At 41.6% G+C, this 19950-nt stretch overlaps 1 long non-coding RNA gene across 2 annotated transcripts in view; it reads left to right on the top strand.

Annotated features, from left to right (window-relative positions):
• Positions 1-19950, top strand: part of LOC142818262 (uncharacterized) — a 102321-nt gene that overhangs the window by 4026 nt on the left and 78345 nt on the right. Inside the window, exons 2-3 of one of the 2 annotated variants that reach the window (XR_012895646.2) lie at positions 505-633; positions 18059-18915. This is a non-coding gene — a long non-coding RNA (uncharacterized LOC142818262). Of the gene's footprint in view, positions 1-504; positions 634-18058; positions 18916-19950 lie in introns of those variants that run through there. The other variant, XR_012895645.2, reaches the window with a different exon arrangement.

Here is a 19950-nt window from a genome sequence, read left to right on the forward strand (position 1 = left end):
AGTTGGCTTACCTTACACCGAGCTTGGTGATATCTCCACAGTGAGAGGCTGACAGGAGCAAATGCTCCCATCGGCTTCTTTTACTCTTCACAAAAGTAGGAATATGGAACACTGGTGGGGGGTGCCCTCTGAGTTTGATTTTGTGAATCTTAGCTAGACTCACTAAATCAAATTCCAGAAGATTGATCATGGCAGCAGTGATATTCTGTTTAGAGAAGAGAAGGCCTAAGTCAAATGGAACCAATAGACCCAAACACTCTAGTAGAATGAATTCACCAAATCTGCACTCCTCCTCCAGCAGAGAATTTGGTCTTGTGCATTTTATTCACAAAATGTATTTATAATGTAAGTGTTCCATTAACTGTTAAGACATGTTTATTTAAAAAAAATTCAAAGCCTTAAAAATGAATGCTGTCTTTTTTTATTATTATTTGTACTGAGTTATTATATAATACTGGTAAGCAAAATGTCATTTTTAAATCTTTCATATTTTTGTCGTCTTAGGTCCTGCTGGGTTCTTGAAATCTGGAAATGGCCAGTATAAATGTGTCCACTACTCCTATTTTCTTGTGTTGACAGCAAGCCTGAACTATTCTGCAACGGAAGAACTGTGCTTAATTTTCTCTGCTCATAGTGAGTTGAACTTTAAGTTTTCTACTGAAGTTAATCACACTTGCTCTCATGAGTAAAAATGTTTTTAATGTGGAACAATAATACCCCAATGAGGTTTGACAAACTATATTTTAATTGTAATTGATTTATACCAAAAGATAAAATGAGTTAATTAGGGAATGCGATCAGAATTAGTGGCGAGGGAAATATGCTATACAGCTAGCAGATATGGGGTAGAAGATGAAAGATTTTTTTAAGGGACTAGATCACTGGCATATTTTAACTTCCAATGGCTGAATTCAGTAATGAAAATATCTCTGTCTAGCACAAACCAAGTAGGTGGATATTCCATATTATGAAATCTGGCTGGAGACTGAATCCTATCCAAAAGATGTAACCGGTTCTGAGTTCCTCACACTTGGCCAACAGTAGGTGGTTGACATTAACTGTACAGTATATATAATACATATGTTTGAGTCTCAACGTTTCTTCAGAGTGTTCATGTGCAGTACACATGTAGGGCTCGATCCTGTAAGTTTTGCTCACCTTGCATGGTGAATTCAGTGGGGATCACTCATCTGAATAAATGTTACTCCAATGTGAGTAAGGCTTAGACAATCAGTCACTTAGTTACTGGTAGCATTTCTGATCATACTGACATGTTCTGTCTTGAGCTGTTACAAGCAGGGGGAAGTACAGACACTTTGGCAGTGGAATGCAATGTATCATCAATAGGGCTGTAATTGCATCATGGTAAATTATAGGGAAAACCCAGTTGCCCTTGTGGAAGCCCCACAAGGGTTTATTCTGAAAAGGAAAAAAAAAAAAAAAAAAAAGAGGAATGCTGTTGCACCTTAAAGACCAACAGATTTATTTGGGCATCTTTCATGGTTTTGAAGTTCTGAAGTTTTTGCATGCACCTGATGAAGGGGGTTTTAAGCTTATGACCTCATGAATCTATTAGTCTTCAAGGTACCACAGGACTTGTTGTTTTTGTAGATAGACTAACATGGCCTCCCCCTCCAAGGGATTATTCTGAGGCCATCAAACAATTGTCCTTTGGAAACTCTCAATGTGATGCAATAAGTCTTGAACCTGACTTTGAGTATACGTCCATGATACATCCTCTCTTTCAAAGATTTCCAGTGTGGGCATAACAATTACTCTTTGATGAAATTTGACATATAAATGGATTGCCTAAAAATGACTGTTTTGTTTAATTGCATCACATTTGTGTTAAAATTTGAGTGGCATAGAGACAATGCTTAAAAACTGCAGATGATGTTTCATGAACTGACTTCTCAGCTGTTTCATTTGACAAAACACCCAGAACCCTCAAAGCAAGCCCTTAGGCCAGGTTTTTCTTAGGGCTTCTGGGAGCAACAGAGAGCCCTTCCCCTGGGTAATGCAAGTGGACAGAGCTCCTTCTGTGACATCAATACCAATATGATATTCCTCCAGTTTCCCCTGGATCCCACAAAGTCACCTCCTCAGGGGCTCTACAGGTTTGGAGTCCATGTTTGGAGAGCAATCCATCCACTCTCCATACATGGACCCCAAACCTGCGTACTTCCTAAGGAGGTGTCTCTGGAGTGGATGGAGTGCAGTGATATGGCATGTCTACACTGGGAAATTATTTTGAAATAACTTATTTTGAAATAATAACTCCCAAAATTACTATTTTGAAATGAGCTTATTCCCCAAGGAAAGCAGGGGTTGTTATTTCAAAATAACCAGTCCTTTATTTCAAAATACAGTAATGGGGGAGGAGGGGTAGTATGGACACTCTGCTTGTTGTTTCAAAATAAGAGGAGTTATTTCGAAATAACTCCCCAGCATAGACCAAGACATAGTCATAGAAAAGGCAAAATTTCCCTCCAATGCCATGGAACTTCTGTGTATAATTTACATACCTTTCTCGTTTGTGTTTTGAGATCCCTGTAGGAATGCTCTGATACTAGGAATCTGAATCTGGATCAGGAACCAGACTAGATTGGAATAGAGGATGTTCTGAGGTGAGAATGAATGTCTTTTCCCTTCTTAAGACATTCATATAATTGGGATCCTCTGATGATACAGAGAATTTCCCCACATCGTGGAAATACATGGAATTGCTATTCAACAAGGTCCAAATCCTATGCCAGTCTTGAACTTTAGGAATGAGTTGGGTGGAAGATTTGCATAATACTGCATATTGTTTACAGTTAACGCCTCTTCTGTGCTGGCACTCTTGGGATTGCTGAGGACACCTCTGAATTATTTTGATTTTTCATGGACTTTGTGATCACAAAGGTAGAATAAAGGACTCTCCATTGAACATCAAAGAATAAATTCCGTGATGTTGGCAAAACATAGTATAATCCACTATATTTCACCTCTGTTCTGTTCATCTTTTATTAGAGTCCTTTTCATTGTTACTATCCTCCTCCTCCTGCATGACAGGTGAGGTCAGATGCAGGATAGTCAATAAAGTGTCTCATGTATATTTCAAAGAGCAGTAGTCAATTAACCTTGAGAGAGTTAGACATTCTCTTGTCTATAACAATAGTCCAACACACTAAATGCAGTCAGGCTATATGTAGGTTCTTGACAGTAGTGAGCAACCCACATGCTAATGAGTAAATCAGAGTAAAGTCCTCTCCTCTCTTGGTAGAAAGCTTTTTAAAAAAAAAAATAAAAAAAAAACAATACAGTATTTGTAACACATCTGTAAATGGGGATGCTCTCAGTTAAAATGAATTATTTGTATTCATTGTTTATAGGTAGCATCATTGTATGGCTTATTCCTTTATGGAGAAATAGAAAGACAAGGTCCTCGACCTTAGAGGCTTACAGTCTAAACATAGACAAAAGGCACAGCCAGATAAACAGCCAAAGAAAGTCCCAGAAGAACAAGTAGGGTAATAGAGACAGTGTACCAAACTATGCTAGTTTTTAACCTTTATAATGATGTTGGATGATGTATGTGGCATTGCTTGTGTCCTTAATTCAATTACTTTTTGTGTGTGTTTAGGAAAATAAAATGAAAATGTCCATGCTTCATTTGAATCATTGCTCTGGAGTGGGGCTGAGGATAAGGGGTTCAGTACGCAGGCTGCCCTGGGAAGAGAGGACTACCCCGGCCCTCTCTCGCTGCCAGAGGCAGCCCATGAGCCTAGGCGAGCTAGGCAGCTGCCTAGGGGTGCCGCTGGCCCGGGTGCCTGATGATGACATCATGGGGCGCCGGGGTGCCCCGTGATGACATCATGGCCATTGATGGCTGTTCAGGCCACCCCGCCTAGGGCGTCAGCTGCTGCAGCTGGCCTCGAGCCACTCCTGCTCACTGCAGCAGTTTGGGGCCAAGTGAGAAGCGCCGATCCATGGCTGCTGCAGCTCCAGTTGGCACAGCCAGGGGAGTGGTGCATGTCTCCCAGCAGAGCAGGTCCAGGTTCATCTGCCCCTGCGCTCCCCTTGCAGAGTGAGGAATGCAGCAAACTATGCACTTTCTCCTCACTCCTTAATGAAGGGGAGCAACATCCAGCAGTGTCCCTGTATGAATTTGGAGCTGGGGGGGAACTTCAGCCCCCTTGCCCTCCCGAAAGAAGGCCTCCGGGGTGGTAGGCTTAGGGCTGGGGCAGTATTGGACAGTGTGGGAATGCCCCCAGCCAGCATCTTGCCCCTGCTTTGTGATTCTGTCTCTTTTCTGTATGGTGGTATGAGAAACAGTCCTATTCCAGGCACATCCCATTGTCTGGGCCCAGCTAAACCCTTACCTTGCTTTCAGTTATAAGAGTTAAAGAGGAAGCTGTATACTGAATTTAATGGTCCTAGCTCTTTCCATTTAGGGGGATTTCTTAGAGGGACAGACAAACTCCCTCAAATATATAATAGATAGATCTCAATTTTTAGTATCTCAGTATTACAAAATACTTGCCAACATGAATCAAATCCGCTGGGAACTCCTCCTCTGTGAGGCAGGGTAATAATGCTGGAGGAGAGAATTTTCTCCTTCAGGATTTGGGTCTGAAGAACACCTTCCACAGGCAGATTCACCTGGAAGGAAGGAAGAGTGAATCATTATGTGGAATTTTAACTTTTTAAGTTTTTCCGCTGCTCCAAAACATCATTAGCCTGAAAACTGGTACACGTGCACAAAATTGAAGTCAGTGTGATTTTTAAAGTTAAGCAGAGTTGGAGGGCGGATTTTCAAATTCATTTTGGTGACTTATGACCACATGTTCTATTGAAAGTCATTGGAACTTTCTCCCCTAAATCTGAATTCAGCTTACATTAAGCTGAGCCACTGTGGTATGTACGCTGCAGGATGCTGACAGGAGCATGTGCTTCTGTCACTTCCCTTATTCCTCAGAGAATGAGGAGTACGCAACGCCAGCAGGGGCTGCCGTCACTGTGTAATTTGGGTGCCTACCCTAGACCAACCCTCCAGAGGCTGATCTTCTAGTGTTTGATTTAGTGGATCTTCTTCATAGTGTGGACAAGCCCTGAGATACTTTGATAACCCTACTTAGAATCTACCTCCTGGTAGCTATTGTCTACCTCCTACTTGGCCTGGAAATGTATCCGCTTTCTTTTATTAAACATTGGAACATTCACATGCCCAGATTATAACAAGTCCTATCACAATTAATTATAAGCTGTTGCAGAGAAAAAAAGTTGTAATGATTATTGCTTATTTTTTTTCTTTAATGCACCGACACAGGGAATATTAAAAGAAGGCATGTTGTTCATTTTTAGAAAATATTCTTCTTCTCCTCAGGTATTTAGTTAGTGTGTGTGTGTGTGTGTGTGTGTGTGTGTGTGTGTGTGTGTGTGTGTGTGTGAGAGAGAGAGAGAGAGAGAGAAATACTCTTTATATGCAGAGAGGATCACACTATGATAGCAGAATGGAAATTACTTTTTTCATATCTGTTAGCAAGAAACCCCGGTAGACGCTCCTATCCTTCCAAGGACTCCTCTTCACCTTCCATAAGGCCTGCATTCATCTAGTTATTTTAAATTGGCTGCAAAACACAATTATACATAAAGAAACAGTAAAGAGCTCACTCAAATGTACTAGAGAAGTAAATACTGTTTTCAATTAAACATTAATCTAAAAGATATTATTTCACTATCTGCGCTATAACCAATTTACTTTTTTAAGCAAACACATTTTAATTTCATTTGCTGGCTCAGAATGTTTGGTCTTTTATTGATTATATTTTGAAGTTATTTAGTGTAGTCTAAGTAACTATGTAGACTGAAGGTCTCATCCTGCATTTTGTTAAGTACCTCAGGTCCCTTGGATGTCACTTCTTTAGAGTACGACTACACTTAAGAAAAGATTGAGACTCTGGAGGACGGTCTTCTAGCTTTCGATTTAATGAGTCTAGTATAGACCCCTAAATTGAATGCTGAGGGCAGCTCCCACTGATGTTGTATACTCCTTCTGTGAGGAGTAAGGGAAGCCAACACGAGCGTTTGCTCCCATCAGCCTTACACTGTGTGGACACCACCAAGGCTCGACTTAATGTAAGCCGACTCCAGCTAGGCATTTTGCATAGCTGAAGATGTATACCATAAGCCAACCTGCCTGGTCTAAAATAGACCAAGCCTTACCATGTAAGCAACAATTAGCCCCAAAGTTGAGACAGTGTCTCTTTGAATAACCGACAAAGACTCTCTCCCGCTCTCCCCCGCATATTAATTTTGGTGATTTATGACTCCATGTTGAATGAAGCTACACTAGTTTACATGAGATGGACCACTTCATTTTAATGTCTAAAGATGTAGTTTGAGACTGATTATAAATATTGGGAAAGCATATTGCCACAAATTCTTATCCTGTCTTAGCTTCAGTTCTAGCTGTCGCAGTTAACAAAACATTGAACATTGCCTTTCTTCCAAAAGTTTGCCTTCTATTTTAGATTGCTATCATTTTGGTTAAACAGTTGCTTGATAATTAGATTCCACTGTAAACTGGGGAAGGAAAAATTCAGGTAACCAGAATTCTATTCTATTCTTCAGTCCACCAGCTACGTGCATCCACCCCTTCCATAAAGGCCAATTTTTAGATGATCGTAAGTGGAAAAGTAGTAGAGTGTGACTCATCTATGCAACTTACATGAAATGGGTATTAAGTTAAATGGGTTGCTTGCAGTGCAAAGTAGAAATTGCTCAGGAAGTACTGGGCAGGGAAAGAGCATATGCACAAATTGAGTAGGAAGAGGAAAAATACACCATTTTGGATAAATTGGCATGAAGTTTAATGCTGCTCCAGGGTATTTTAATTCACCTGGCTGGCATTTATATGGCAGGCGATCTATACAGATAGTGACCTTGTCAATATTACAGGGTAATCAATAAGTGCTCAGTTTAATATTAACTGATAGCCTTGTGTGCTCTGTAGTGTCAGAAGTTAATTCTGATTCATAAAAGTAAATTTCGCTTATCTTCTCTACTCCAACTAAGAAAGTAGACTCGGTCTGTGTGTCAGACAACACCATCCAGAGGAGCACTACAGATAAATTTTAAAGGATTAAATTCCTCTATTAATGGCATGGAGTTAGAGCTTAGTCTTTTGTCCTCGCTTTTAATTTCTTGTATAGTTTTTCCAACACAAAGTTGCTCCTATTCCTTTGCCAAAATATGAAATGTGATCTGTTTGAATGTTGTGTTAATTTATTGCAAGGCATCTATCTCTAGAATGACCAGAAACAGAGAAATACTTATAAAAACTTTGATAAAGAAAAGTCTAGTCAGATCACATATAGCACTTCCAGATATTTTCCTTTCTTTGGAATTATCTGGGATGATTTGATTAGTCAGCTATATCAACCTTTAAAAAAAAAGTATATTGGACTTGAACAAGTCAACGAAAAATCATTAGGAACCCCCCTTTTTCAGCAAATTTCAGTTTACTGCTCTTTTACCATACTTTCAGTGTCTGTTGTGCAGGTTTCCTGAATCTATCACCTAAAAATATTTCCAGATTAAAAGTTTTCAAAAAGCAATTAGAAAATGATTGAAAAATTCATGTTGTAGAAACCTAAGATTGCTCATGCTGAGTAGTGAAATAAAGAGGCTAGGAAAGTGATTTGTATATAATCTACCACTCAGTGTGTGCGTAGCTCCCCCAGGCCACAGAAGACAGGATGAGTCTGTTACCATCCCCATCTACAGAGCCTACCTCATTAGCTTGGGCTGTAGAGACTCCTGCTCCTAACTCTGTTTGATCTCCGGTGTGGATCCAGTTGGAGTTTGTTACATATAGACTTGCTCTTTTTACTGGGCTCACTTTGGTGTCTGATTCTGCAGGATGTTAAAGCTCAGCTCTTGAAAAAGATTTAGGATCCTAACTCCCTAGGTTCCTGAAGATCTTAGGAGGATCAGGGCCTCAGGACCCTCAACTTTCATTAGCCAACAGGTGTCCAATGCAACAAGACTGGAACAGGTTAGCTTTCTTCAACAAAAAAACAAAGCACCTTCCCAGTCTCCCCCGCCCACCCGCCAAAGCTACAGTGAAGAGGCCCAACAATAAGACAAGTGATTAACTCTGGTTAAAGTTTAATTTACAAACACATAGCTATCCAGTGAGAGAGAGATCTCTGCTTAAGGGCCCTCAACCAATTCTGACTGAAGTCAATGGAAGTCAATGGACAAGTCAATGGACTTCAGTCCCCTTGATTTCTAACAGCGCAGGATCCAATCCTTACTTATGTTTGACAGTCAGCCTTCTGGAGGCAACACGTCAGAGCTGAACACATGGAAAATGTATCTGAAGTGCAGCCTTGTGTTGCTGCAGTACAACAGGGTGTTTCATCTGAGATTGGCTCAAGGCATCATAAGCACATTTTGCTGCTCCTTTCTGCTGTTGGTCCCATTGTGTGCATGAGCATGCTATTTTCAGCTCATCCTCCTTTTCCTTCATCCATGCCCCATTAAATGGCCTGATTTGATTTGGTTTGGTGTAGTTGGTCAGGAGCATCTGCTAGTGTGGTGCACAACCCCTCATTTGTCTCAGACGGACCACATTATGTGCACACAACTGCTGGGTACTTGTGTGGAGGTTGTTTGCTGTTGTTATACGTGTTTAAAGATTGTATTTCAATCCTTTGGGTACTAAAAAGATATAAACGTTATGGGAGTAAAGAGTCTGCTGATCTAGTGACTCCGTTCACCAGCACATAAGATTATTGTTCAAGTGCACCATTTTGTTGATCTCCTTCATGTTCCCTGAACCACTGTCGAACTAAGAATATATAGAGTAGGTTGTGTATGCCATTGAAACAATGACCTCTGATCATTTACATTGGGGATCTTGACACCTCATTCAGGGCACTTTCCAATTTCCATTAAAACTCAGTACAATTTGTGTGCTTAATTCCCTTAGTCCTTTGAAAGTCTTTTCCCTAGAATGCAGCATCTCTGATCACCTAGCTCAAAAGCACCTCACTTCTTCATAGCTAAGAATCTTCCAGATCTTTCTTGAGTTGAACAGTATCAGGCTTTTTTTATGAGGTGAATCTCTCCCCTTTACTCCCCACAATGTTTTAACCAGTAAGACACACAACTGTCCTACACTAATTATGTTTAAACCTATAGTAGACATCCTTATTTCAGATAACATCTTTACCATAATCCAATAATGTCCAGTTACGTAGGTTTTATAATGATTTCTCTCTCAGCTCTTTTCATCATTCAGGATGATGACCTCAAGAATGCCAGTGAGCTCCACAAAAAAGATTACTAGGGTAAAATTAAAACGTGTAGAAAACTTGTTAAATGTTGTCAGGGTTTATAATTTAAAACTCCTATGTTATTAGATATTGGAGCTGTATAAAAGGTAACTCGTGCAGAGGTGTTAACCTCTGGCCCCATCGATGCCAATTAAAGTGTAATGTGTAATGAAATTTTAATCTCATATAATTAAACATGGTATTAATTTTGTAAAGTGAGGAAAGCTTTTTAACCTGTATTAATCATCCTTTTTTTAAGAAAATAAGTGTTTCTTGCAAGTTGTGTTTTTCTTTTTTTAATTAAAAATGGCCAGAATTTCTATATTTATGCAAGTTCATATAAACTTAAAAAAATTTCCTCTACCTTTTTACACTCATTTAAATATCCAAGGCATGGTTTTAAAAATGCCTTTTAAAATACTATGGTTTCCTAAGGATAGGCTAATATATTTTGTAGATTTAAGTAACCAAAGCTAGATTTATATTGTAGAATTGCCAACTAATATCCATTAAAATCCTTTCCCCATTCCCTACCATGGTCTATCTCAAAACTTGTTAAATCTTTTCATCTTCATCTTGAGTTTTGTCATCCATTAATCTTTTTATAGCAAACCTATTGTAGTAAATATACATGAGGACCAGTTTCTGGTCAATTTTCTAATTTCACAGGATTTTGCATAGGCCTTGCATTTCAAAGGGGTGGTACATTAAGTAGGGTCTATTCCTTCTTATGTGATCATTGGAAGTTTTGCCGTTGGCTTCAAGAGGAGAAAAATGGGTCCTTACATGACTAACGCAGTTATTGCCACTTCAGACATGCTAAAGTGGTTCAGAATGTCTTAAGAAAATTGACTTGGTCCAATAATTCCCTATTTGAAAACATATGGGCTACGTCTACACTGGCCCCTTTTCCGGAAGGGGCATGTAAATTTCACTAGTCGTCGTAGGGAAATCCGCGGGGGATTTAAATATCCCCCGCGGCATTTAAATAAAAATGTCCGCCGCTTTTTTCCGGCTTTTAAAAAAGCCGGAAAAGAGCGTCTACACTGGCCCCGATCCTCCGGAAAAAGTGCCCTTTTCCGGAGGCTCTTATTCCTACTTTGAAGTAGGAATAAGAGCCTCCGGAAAAGGGCACTTTTTCCGGAGGATCGGGGCCAGTGTAGACGCTCTTTTCCGGCTTTTTTAAAAGCCGGAAAAAAGCGGCGGACATTTTTATTTAAATGCCGCGGGGGATATTTAAATCCCCCGCGGATTTCCCTACGACGACTAGTGAAATTTACATGCCCCTTCCGGAAAAGGGGCCAGTGTAGACGTAGCCAAGCAGAAAAGACACATTTTTACAGCTCCATGTTCATCATACATGCTGGGAAAAGATACTAGAGAAGAACAAAGATGCCTGTGACATACATACTCAAAGGCTAAGTATCATGCTATAAAATATGACCATACAATGAGATGACTTAGCACCAGTGTGGAAAGATTGCCTTCATAGAACCTCTGAGCATGTCAATTGTGAACAAGAACCATAATTCTCCTTTTTTTTTCTGGACCTTACTGTAGTAATTTGCCCCTGTACAAAGTTGGAAGGGGGTATCATTCTGACCTCATGGTATTTTGTATCCACTCTGCACTCACTTTTCCCTGGCATTAATATCTACACATAGTGAAGTACAATGTAGAAACGAGCTCTCAATGTTTTGTAAAAACTAAGCAGTGTGATACTGAGCTGTAAATAATGCATGTGTTATGCCTTCTCTCTGACCAACTTGCCTCTGGCAGCTTACTGAGCATTATTGAGTTGTTACGTACTTTACAGGAGCAAATCAGGAAAGACTATTAAAGAGAGAGTCTATAATACAATTGCTGCAATGGCAACAGATGTGTTCTTAGAGCTTTCTGATTCAGGATACTTGAGCATTGTAATTAACTGTTGGCAATATTTCTAGCTTTCTATTTAAAACTGAGGACAACACAGTATTGTTAAACTTTGTCTCAAGATTTTCCCTTCGCATCAGCTGATAGCAACTGGGCATGTCTGTGGGCTTTCACTTGTCTTGTCTGAAACAATATCACATGTCAAGTGCATATCACATGCAAGGAACTTTAAAAAGGAGCACAGGTTGCAAGTAGAAAGAGTTTGGAAGTAGCACCAAAATGTCAGGCTGTGTGTACATGGTTGGACAGTAGCTGCGTTTGCAGCACTCTGTAAATCATTCTCTTGTAAAACTAAATGGCTGTTTTTTTAACATGAATCAGTGTTCACAACATGTATGAGAACACTGACCAGCTAGAAATCCAGTCTGATTTGGCCAAACTTGCTACAATAGTAGGTACATACATTGTACATCAGGAGGAAAGTTTAGCTGAAGAATTGAGAAGACCACTAAATACAATTAAAGAGACTGTCATTCAGGGGTGGGCTAAAAGCAGCTTACGGGCCAAATGTGATTCACTGGGGTTAGCCCCTGGTGTGCCACCAGACACTTTATTTACCTGAGCATCATTAGGTATGGCCACTTGCCGCTCCTGTTGACCACGGTTCACTGCTTCCAGCCAATGGGGCCTGCAGGAAGTGGTGTCCCAGTCACAGGGGCGGATATAGGGCAGGGCGAGCCCCGGGCCCCGTGCTTCAAGAAGCCCCGCGCATGTGCCGTGGGGCCACTGCACATGCGCCGTGGGGCCACCGCGCATGTGCCGTTGCAAAGGGGGGCCCCGCGAAATTGGACTGCTCTGGGCCCCGCAAAATGATCATCTGCCCCTGCCCAGTCAGCACTGCTTCCCGCAGCTCCTGGTGTCCGGGAATGGTGATCTGTGGGCAATGGGAGCTGTGAATGGCCATACTTGTAGACAGGTCGGTAGATAGTGTCTGGAGGCCTACCAAGTGGCTAAACCTGGCGACCTGTGTCTGGCATCCGGGCCACTTAATTGCCCTCCCCTGCTCTAATGCATATGAGGAAGATCTTGCAAGAGTCTGTGTCATCATGCAAATTTGACTTGTGAAGTCACTTGATGAAGCTCAGCTTGCCCAGGCAGTGAAATGCAGAAGGATGTCTGTTCGTACAACCCCTGGATTGGAATACCCAGGTGGGTTCATAGGGGTAAATTGCAAATCATCTGGATCTGGGCTGGCTTCCTGTGCTGTTGAGGAAGGTCTACACAGAGTGGAGTATCTGCTAGCTTTCACTTCCCATTGAAGCTCCATACAAGCCCTCTAACAGAGGCTACTGAGGGGTTGACCAGGCCTCTTTTTGGAGAGTTGAGCAGCACTCATCTCACTGAGCCATTCACATTCTGCAATCGCATCTTCTTCTCATAGTGAGCAGTCTGCTGCCTGCCAGGACCTTCACTGGAAGGAGCTGGCATAGAAGTTGTGGTGAACTTGACAACAATCAAGGCCTAGAACTAAGAGGGACAAAATCAGCCGTGTGTATGAGTTGGCGAGGGGAACCAAAAAAGCAGCTCAGGAGTAGATGGTTCGCCAGACACAGCACAGAAGCTCAGCTGCCACTGAGCCATGGTTTCATTTTTCAGATGAAAAACACCTTACATTTTTCAAGGAAAGCACACACCTAGTGTAAAATCTTTCATTGTGTAAAATTTCAGTGGAACCTTTTCCATGGGTAGGAATGGTGTCTCTAGCCTCTGTTTGTCAGAAGCTGGGAATGTGTGATAGGTGAGGGAACACTTGGTGATTCCCTGTTCTGTTCATTCCCTCTGGGAGCACCTAGCATTAGCTACTGTCGGAAGACAGGACACTGGGTTAGATGGACCTTTGGTCTGGCCTAGGATGGCCATTGTTAGGTTCAATTACAATGTGATGTTTCTACCCTAGAGTCACAAATGAGTTCCTTCACTCTGTGCAATAGGCTGCTATAGAAGGGCATCTGAATGCATCGATGGGTACATTTTGGCCTTAGAAAACATGTGTCTCCAGTGAACACCACTGTTTTCCCTCCTGGCAAACCATGGCCCCAACCATGCTACCAGTGGAGTCAGTGCAAGAAAGTTTGGGCCCTATCAAGCAGGTGAGCCCAACGTCCAGATTAGCAGGTCTGAGGCTATGCCTCTGCTTATGACAGTGTGTAGAGAGTACAGGAAATAGACATATAGCTTCATGCTGCTCTGAGAGGCCATGTCACTGCCATGCATAGCTACCTGCATCAGGGGACAGCCCTGGCAGAGAATATGTAGCTGGCAGCTGCCTCCCTGCTGCCAAAGTCTTTCACTTTGGCAGGGTATCAGTCGATGGTCAGGGCAGTGTGTGTGTGTGTGTGTGTGTGTGTGTGTGTGTGTGTATGTATGTTACACCCGAGTCTTCAACTGATGGGACACAAGGCCCCGTCGCAGTGGGCAGTCTAGGAGAGACTGACGGGCACCCTGAGGAGTTTAACGTCCGTGTCTTAGTCCGCTAGGATCAGGTCCCTTCGCGGAGGGCAGCCAACAGGCTGACAGATACCCCATAGTTTATAAGAAGAGCTTATTACATCTCAGATTTTAACTGCTAGGATACAGGATCCCTTCACAGCGGGCAGCCTAGGGAAGACTGAGAGATGCCCCTACGGATCTGTCCTCTGGAAGCTACACGATGCAAATGGCCCAGCTCTTCCTATATCTGTCCCTTATGACTGGCTGAAGTTCTTTTAAATTGTGCTTGGTTCTGTTACAGCAACTGAAGGAGTCAGGTTAAAGCTTAAACAGTTACAGGTTTATTAAAGAAGCTTATAAATCATATGGTTACAATGGCTAATGCTCTATTTCTTAACTGCTAGCAAATATAGATTTTAAAAATAGTTACAAAGAAAATAAAGATAGAAAATAGAAATAATGGTACCAAGTGACAGCTTAATCTTTAAAGAGCTCTAAGTCTACGTGTACACTTAAGACAAAGGACCACATCCAGGTACAATTTTTACCCCCTTCTGTGCCTCTCAGTCCCAGCGTGTCAGGCCAGGGCCGGTCCCTCGATTCCTAGGAAAGACGAATACAAGGTGGGCGTCCCCGTGGAACCTCGGGAAGCCAATCACCTAACCTGACCAGCAGATAGATGGTAGATTGACACTCAGAGTAAATGTGCTGCTGGACCCATCTTTATACCCATAGGGGCCCGTATCCTCTTTCTTATCTAAGATGCCAAATTGTGTTGGTCTGTCTTTATGATGCCAGTTCTTACAAGGGAGTTTCTACTTAATTTACACTTGCAAGAGAGATAACTAAATTGTGAGTACTGGACATTTTTTTTTACTGGGCAGGAGATTCCTCCCCCCGGACAGTGTGTGTTCGTATCAATATGGGTTTCAGTCAAGGGCACTCCTTGGAGCCTCTTGGTCAGCAATTGGCGTATCTCTGTTTACAACCATCCAGGGTCACAGCAGCCTGCATATCCGGGCCTTCTGTTCAAGGCTTTCACTGCTCTGTGTGCCCTGTATGCTTCAGGCAAGCAAAAATGGATGTTACAGGGGGGTTCCTGTCTGGCTACACAGGGCAACGTTAAAAAGAGCAGCGTAGATGTGGGAGACACTGCTTGAACATATAGAGAGTCCATGCAAGATACATACTGGAGGGTTCAGTCATATAGTGCACTCTACTCACTTAAACTGAACCTCAGTGTCAGCACTGGCATTTATACCAGTGCTTGCTGGGCATGTGGTGTTTGGACTCCACAGACTGCCATAGGGGCAGACATACTTTGTGGTATGTACTGTTATGAGGGTTCAATCCTGTGAGTTACCCCACATCCCCTGAAACATCCAGAGCTCCCTAATCACCTAACACAGGGGTGAACTATACTTTTTTCACAAATTTCAGAAGTGGCTGCAGGCTGACGTGGAAGGAGTGGAGCCTTGAGCAGAAGGGGCGGGGCCTCGGAAGGAAGAGGTAGAATTGAGAGATACCCTACCATGAGCTTTGCTTGGCCTCGTGTCCCTCTCCACTGACTTCTGGCCAATGGAAGGGATTTTGGAGCAGGTGGGAGAGTGCTGGGGCTAGCCTCCTCCCAGAGTTGTCTGGGGTAGAGGCTTAGAAGTCACATAACAGGGCTCGCAGCTCCTGGCCCTGCTGCTAACCTGTTGCCTGGCAGCCACCCGGCAGGTACAAGCCCTTGAACAGAAGCAGTTGAAAGGGCTCGTGACTCCCAGGGAGTTCCCAGGCAATGGGCCAGTGGAACCGAGAGCTGCGGGCTGTTTCAATTGCTTCTCTTTAAAGGGCTTGCACCTGCCGGGTGGCTGTCAGGCAATGCAGCCACTTAACAGGTGTGAGCCCTTTAAATAGAAGCAGTTGAAAGGGCTCATGCATCTCCAGCTCCCAGGCAATGTGCTAGAGGCACTAGGAGCTGAGAGCACTTTTATCCGTTTCTGTTTAAAGGGCTCTTGCATTCCCTGTGGCTGCCAAGCAACACATTGCCCAGACAGGTATGGGGAAGGCACAAGACCTTTAAATTGAAGCAGTTAAAAGGGCTCATAGCCCTGGTGCCGCTAGGGCACTGCTAGGGAGCCAGAAATGACATGTGAGCCCTTTCAACTGCTTCTATTAAAAGGCCTTGCGCCTTCTCTGGGGCTGCTAAGCAAGGTGGGGGGAAGACGTGAGCCCTTTAAATAGAAGCAGTTGAAAGGGCTCACGTATCTCTGGCTCCCAATCAACGCACTAGGGGGCAGGGCCTGGAACTACCTCGCAGGCCGGATCAAAGTCCTAGACAGGCCAGATTCAGCCCCCTCAGAGGTTTTTTCCAACCCCTGACCTCGCAGAAGCTCATATGCACTGACTCAACCTACCCATCAACATACCCTGTAAAACTATTGTTTCTATGGGCGCGGTTAGACAGAAGAATAGTTGCAGCATAATTAAGAAGCAAAATGGGTTTAAAAAAATTCTCCAAGTTCCCTCGACTCACAAATGTGAGCTTATTCAAAATGAACAGAGGAACTGGAAAATGTGACGGCAAAACAAACTAAGGCAATGGGAGTTTATGAGGGGGAGGAACAAATAATATTAAAATAAAAAAACCTCCTGCACTAGGCAAGTTTTCCCCAGCTTGCCTGGCTTTAATATTAAATTACTGTTTTCTGCCAGGATCATCTGCAAAACTCTGATTTTGTTTCTTCCTCTGTTCATTGCCTGATAATTGAGGCTGAATTCCCTTGTCTTTAATATGCCATATATTTTCCACCTGGCAAAGGACTCAGACAGATACAGATAAATACCCTGTAGACATACAGACAGAGAAACTGCTGTAATTGCTTTCATAATGACTCTCAGACATCAAAGGAAGGCAAATAATGGTATTTAACACTGTTTCCATTCTTTAGCTGAAATGTAATTTTATAGAGTTATTGTCAGGCAGTACAGTGAATGTACAAGTGCAACTGTCATATTCTACTCATATTAATTAGCTGCCCACAAGAGGTCCAGGATAGTAATGGCAAAGTTCTCCTCATTTCAGATGGTCTGATATTCAGACAGAACCGTAAGTACAATAGCTTGATTAACATAGTTGCTTAGATCAGGTTTTCCCTGGGAGTATGTCAATTGGCATTTTGAAGAATCAATTAATTAGCACTCCAAATAATCTATTCTTGGGTTAATGAAAGTATTTTGTACAGCTGCAAAAACTTACATGCAATAACACCCAAGCCTTTCCAGAGTGCCAAGGTGAAAGATTTATAATTTGGGAAATGCTGTACACTCCATGGTCAATTTCACAATAAAAAGTTATTGCAAGAGATTCAGTTGACCAGGGCTTTTCAAAATATTTAGAAGGTTATTGGAGGCAGGAAAGGAGAAATGAATCTGGGGAATTTCATGGTGACATAGAAATTAGAACTTTACTATGCAATCATGTGATTAAAATAGCAGATTAATTATGGGACCCAGGCATCAACATTTTGCATAATGGTATCTTTCATTTTCAAAAATTAGCTCTTGAAGGCAATTTAGCTTATTTAGATCCTGCAAAGCTTTACTCATGTGAGTAATCCATACCCCTGTGATAGGTCCCATTGAAGTCAATGAATAATGGTTGCTTATGAATAAGGCTTTGAAATTAACAGGACTACTTACCTGAGTAAGCATTACTCATGAGAAGAAAGTTCTGCAGGCCTCTAGTTTCCTCATCTGGTACTGAAAACCTCAGAAGCTGATTCTTGTATCAGTGAGAATTATAAATTAGAGATGTGATTTTTTGTACAATAAAGTCCACGTATGAGAGTACTGCATTTCTTGAAAGAAACTTGACCTTTGCTCCAAAACACGAGGTCTCATTTTAAAGTTTGTTGTGCTACAGATGATTCAGTGGGGTTTTTTTATTATTTCTTTTATTTTTTTGGTTGATTTGTCCTTTCCTCATCTTGATTTTCATGCTTATATCAGTGATGGGCCAACACCAGAATTTTATATAAAATTGTGTCCCTGGCTTTCAGTAATACGAATGTAATAAAACCTGAGTATGAACCACCCCAAATTCCAAGGTTGGTTTTAAAAAACAAGGTACATTGTCATGAAAAAAAGGGAATAATTGCAGCAGCAATTAGATATAGTTCCATGGTATAAGTATAAACATGACGATGGACTCATTTAACCTTGTGTCTATATCATTACTAGGAATGGGTCATATTTCTTCACCCAAAGTAGCAACCAAGCCCTAATTAAGCATTTTTATGTGGTGCACATAGAAATGTCTGTGTGAATGATCTGCAGTTGTCCATGCTTGGAAGATGATGGGGGGTATCACTGCATTGCAGGTCTTCTAAGGGCCAATCGTATCAATGGTGAATTTCACTCAACATGAACAATGAATCCAGAACCAAGATCAAAGACCAAGTCCAGCCCCAGTCCTCTCTCTTCCCAGCCCTGCAACTGGAGGAGACTCTGTGACATCCTCACCTGATCCTAACAGATTCCTACTCACTGCTCTTAAATAGTTCCCAAGAAATATAATCTACTTTGCGCTTTGTCTTTATAAAGTATTTTATGATATAATAAACAGCTGTGTTAATCTAGCCTGTTTAACAAGTGTAATCTGTCCTAACATTATTACAGTCATCTGATCAAAAACATTGCCACTCAAATGAAGGCCAAACAAAGCACTGGTTTCACCAAACTGATTCCTACCATTGCTAAATTCAGATGATGAGAAACTGACACACAGAAGAAGAGGGCAAGAGATTGGACTCTGCAGATCTGTCTTTACTTCTTGGTTCTGCCACAGACTTCCTGCTTCTGCCACAGACTTCCTGCATGACCTTGTACCAGTCACTGAGCCTCAGTTCCCAATCTGTAAAATGAAGCTAATATATTTCCTCCTGTCTGTACTGTCTATTTACATTCTAAGTTCTTTAATGCAGGGTCTGATATTTAGTATGTACAACACTGAACATAGCAGCATAACAACCTGGAGTCTATATATATTACTGTAATATAAATATAAAACAATAAAGCCCAAAGCTTTGCAAGAGTTTTCTGGGAGGAAAAAGTCTTTACTGTGCAGAATCTTTGCTAGGTAATCTTAACTATAATTTTATTTCTAAATCGCCCTCTCCTCCTGTGTATGCGTTTTTTGGTGCTTTACAACATTGTGCAAACAATTTAAAATGCAATTAAAAACAGTAAAATAAAAGGCTACCTTCTAAAATTCTAGCAAACAGAACCACATTGAGTAATGTTGGCTCTTTTCCAGATTTTTTTTTTCCAGGAAACCCATCGTGTTATGAGAGCTCTGTATTAAGCTTTCAATAGCGACAATGCTCATGGAACTGGCTAAGGTCTGTTTATTCCTCATTTGTAGGTCTCTTTTGTTTAAAATGCATAATTTGTAAACTTAGTTGTTAGTGCTTGTTATGGACTTATGCCAGAAGTAAGATCTTCCTTATTTTGCTAATCAGGTTCTTCCATATCTGCATGCTCATTTTCTGATATCTGATGAGGCGACAAGGTCATTGGACGTACAAGTACTTATTTAAAAACTGACATGAGAGTGAGATAGAGGTTAGTTGGGTCTATCAGAGCTGTCAATCAATTAATGAATATTATTGAGCAAGGACACTGTGGGGGAAGCGAACAGAAGGAATGAAAATGACCATGGAGATACAACATAGGGAAAACGACAGGACTGACTAAATGAGCTCACGTGAGTGCTAAAACCAGACATGCTCACATCATGAATGAAAGAAAATACGGAGAGACAGTAGGGCCAGAATATATACCATTCAGTAGGCCAAAAGACTGACAGATTACTTCAGCCTTTTGTCCAAAAGCACAATATTGAATGCTGCATTTGCGAAGAATAAAGTTGTGAAATCCCCAATGCATTCTGAGTGGCTTTCATTAAGAGTCTGAGTACTGCAAATGTACAGCATTTTTTAAAAAATGCGCTGGTCGAGGCTACAGAAGCCTTAGCGCCTGGAATTTGAAATTAGTCAAGGGGAAATAGACTAGATTCTTACCTGTAAATAAATGGCAGATATAAATAGCAAAATAGGGCAGTACTAACAGGGCCTCACAAAAGCTCACTTAAAAGCGGCACTATCACTCCAGTACATGGTGTACTGGCACAAGACAAGAGTATACTGTTTATCAGGACAAAAAAGAAATAATTTATAATTTGATCCTGAGGGGGGCGGGGGGATGGAGAAAT

The sequence above is a fragment of the Pelodiscus sinensis genome, chromosome 14 (genome assembly GCF_052426305.1).
Source record: "Pelodiscus sinensis isolate ZL-2025 chromosome 14, ASM5242630v1, whole genome shotgun sequence".
Taxonomy (NCBI): Eukaryota; Metazoa; Chordata; order Testudines; family Trionychidae; genus Pelodiscus; species Pelodiscus sinensis.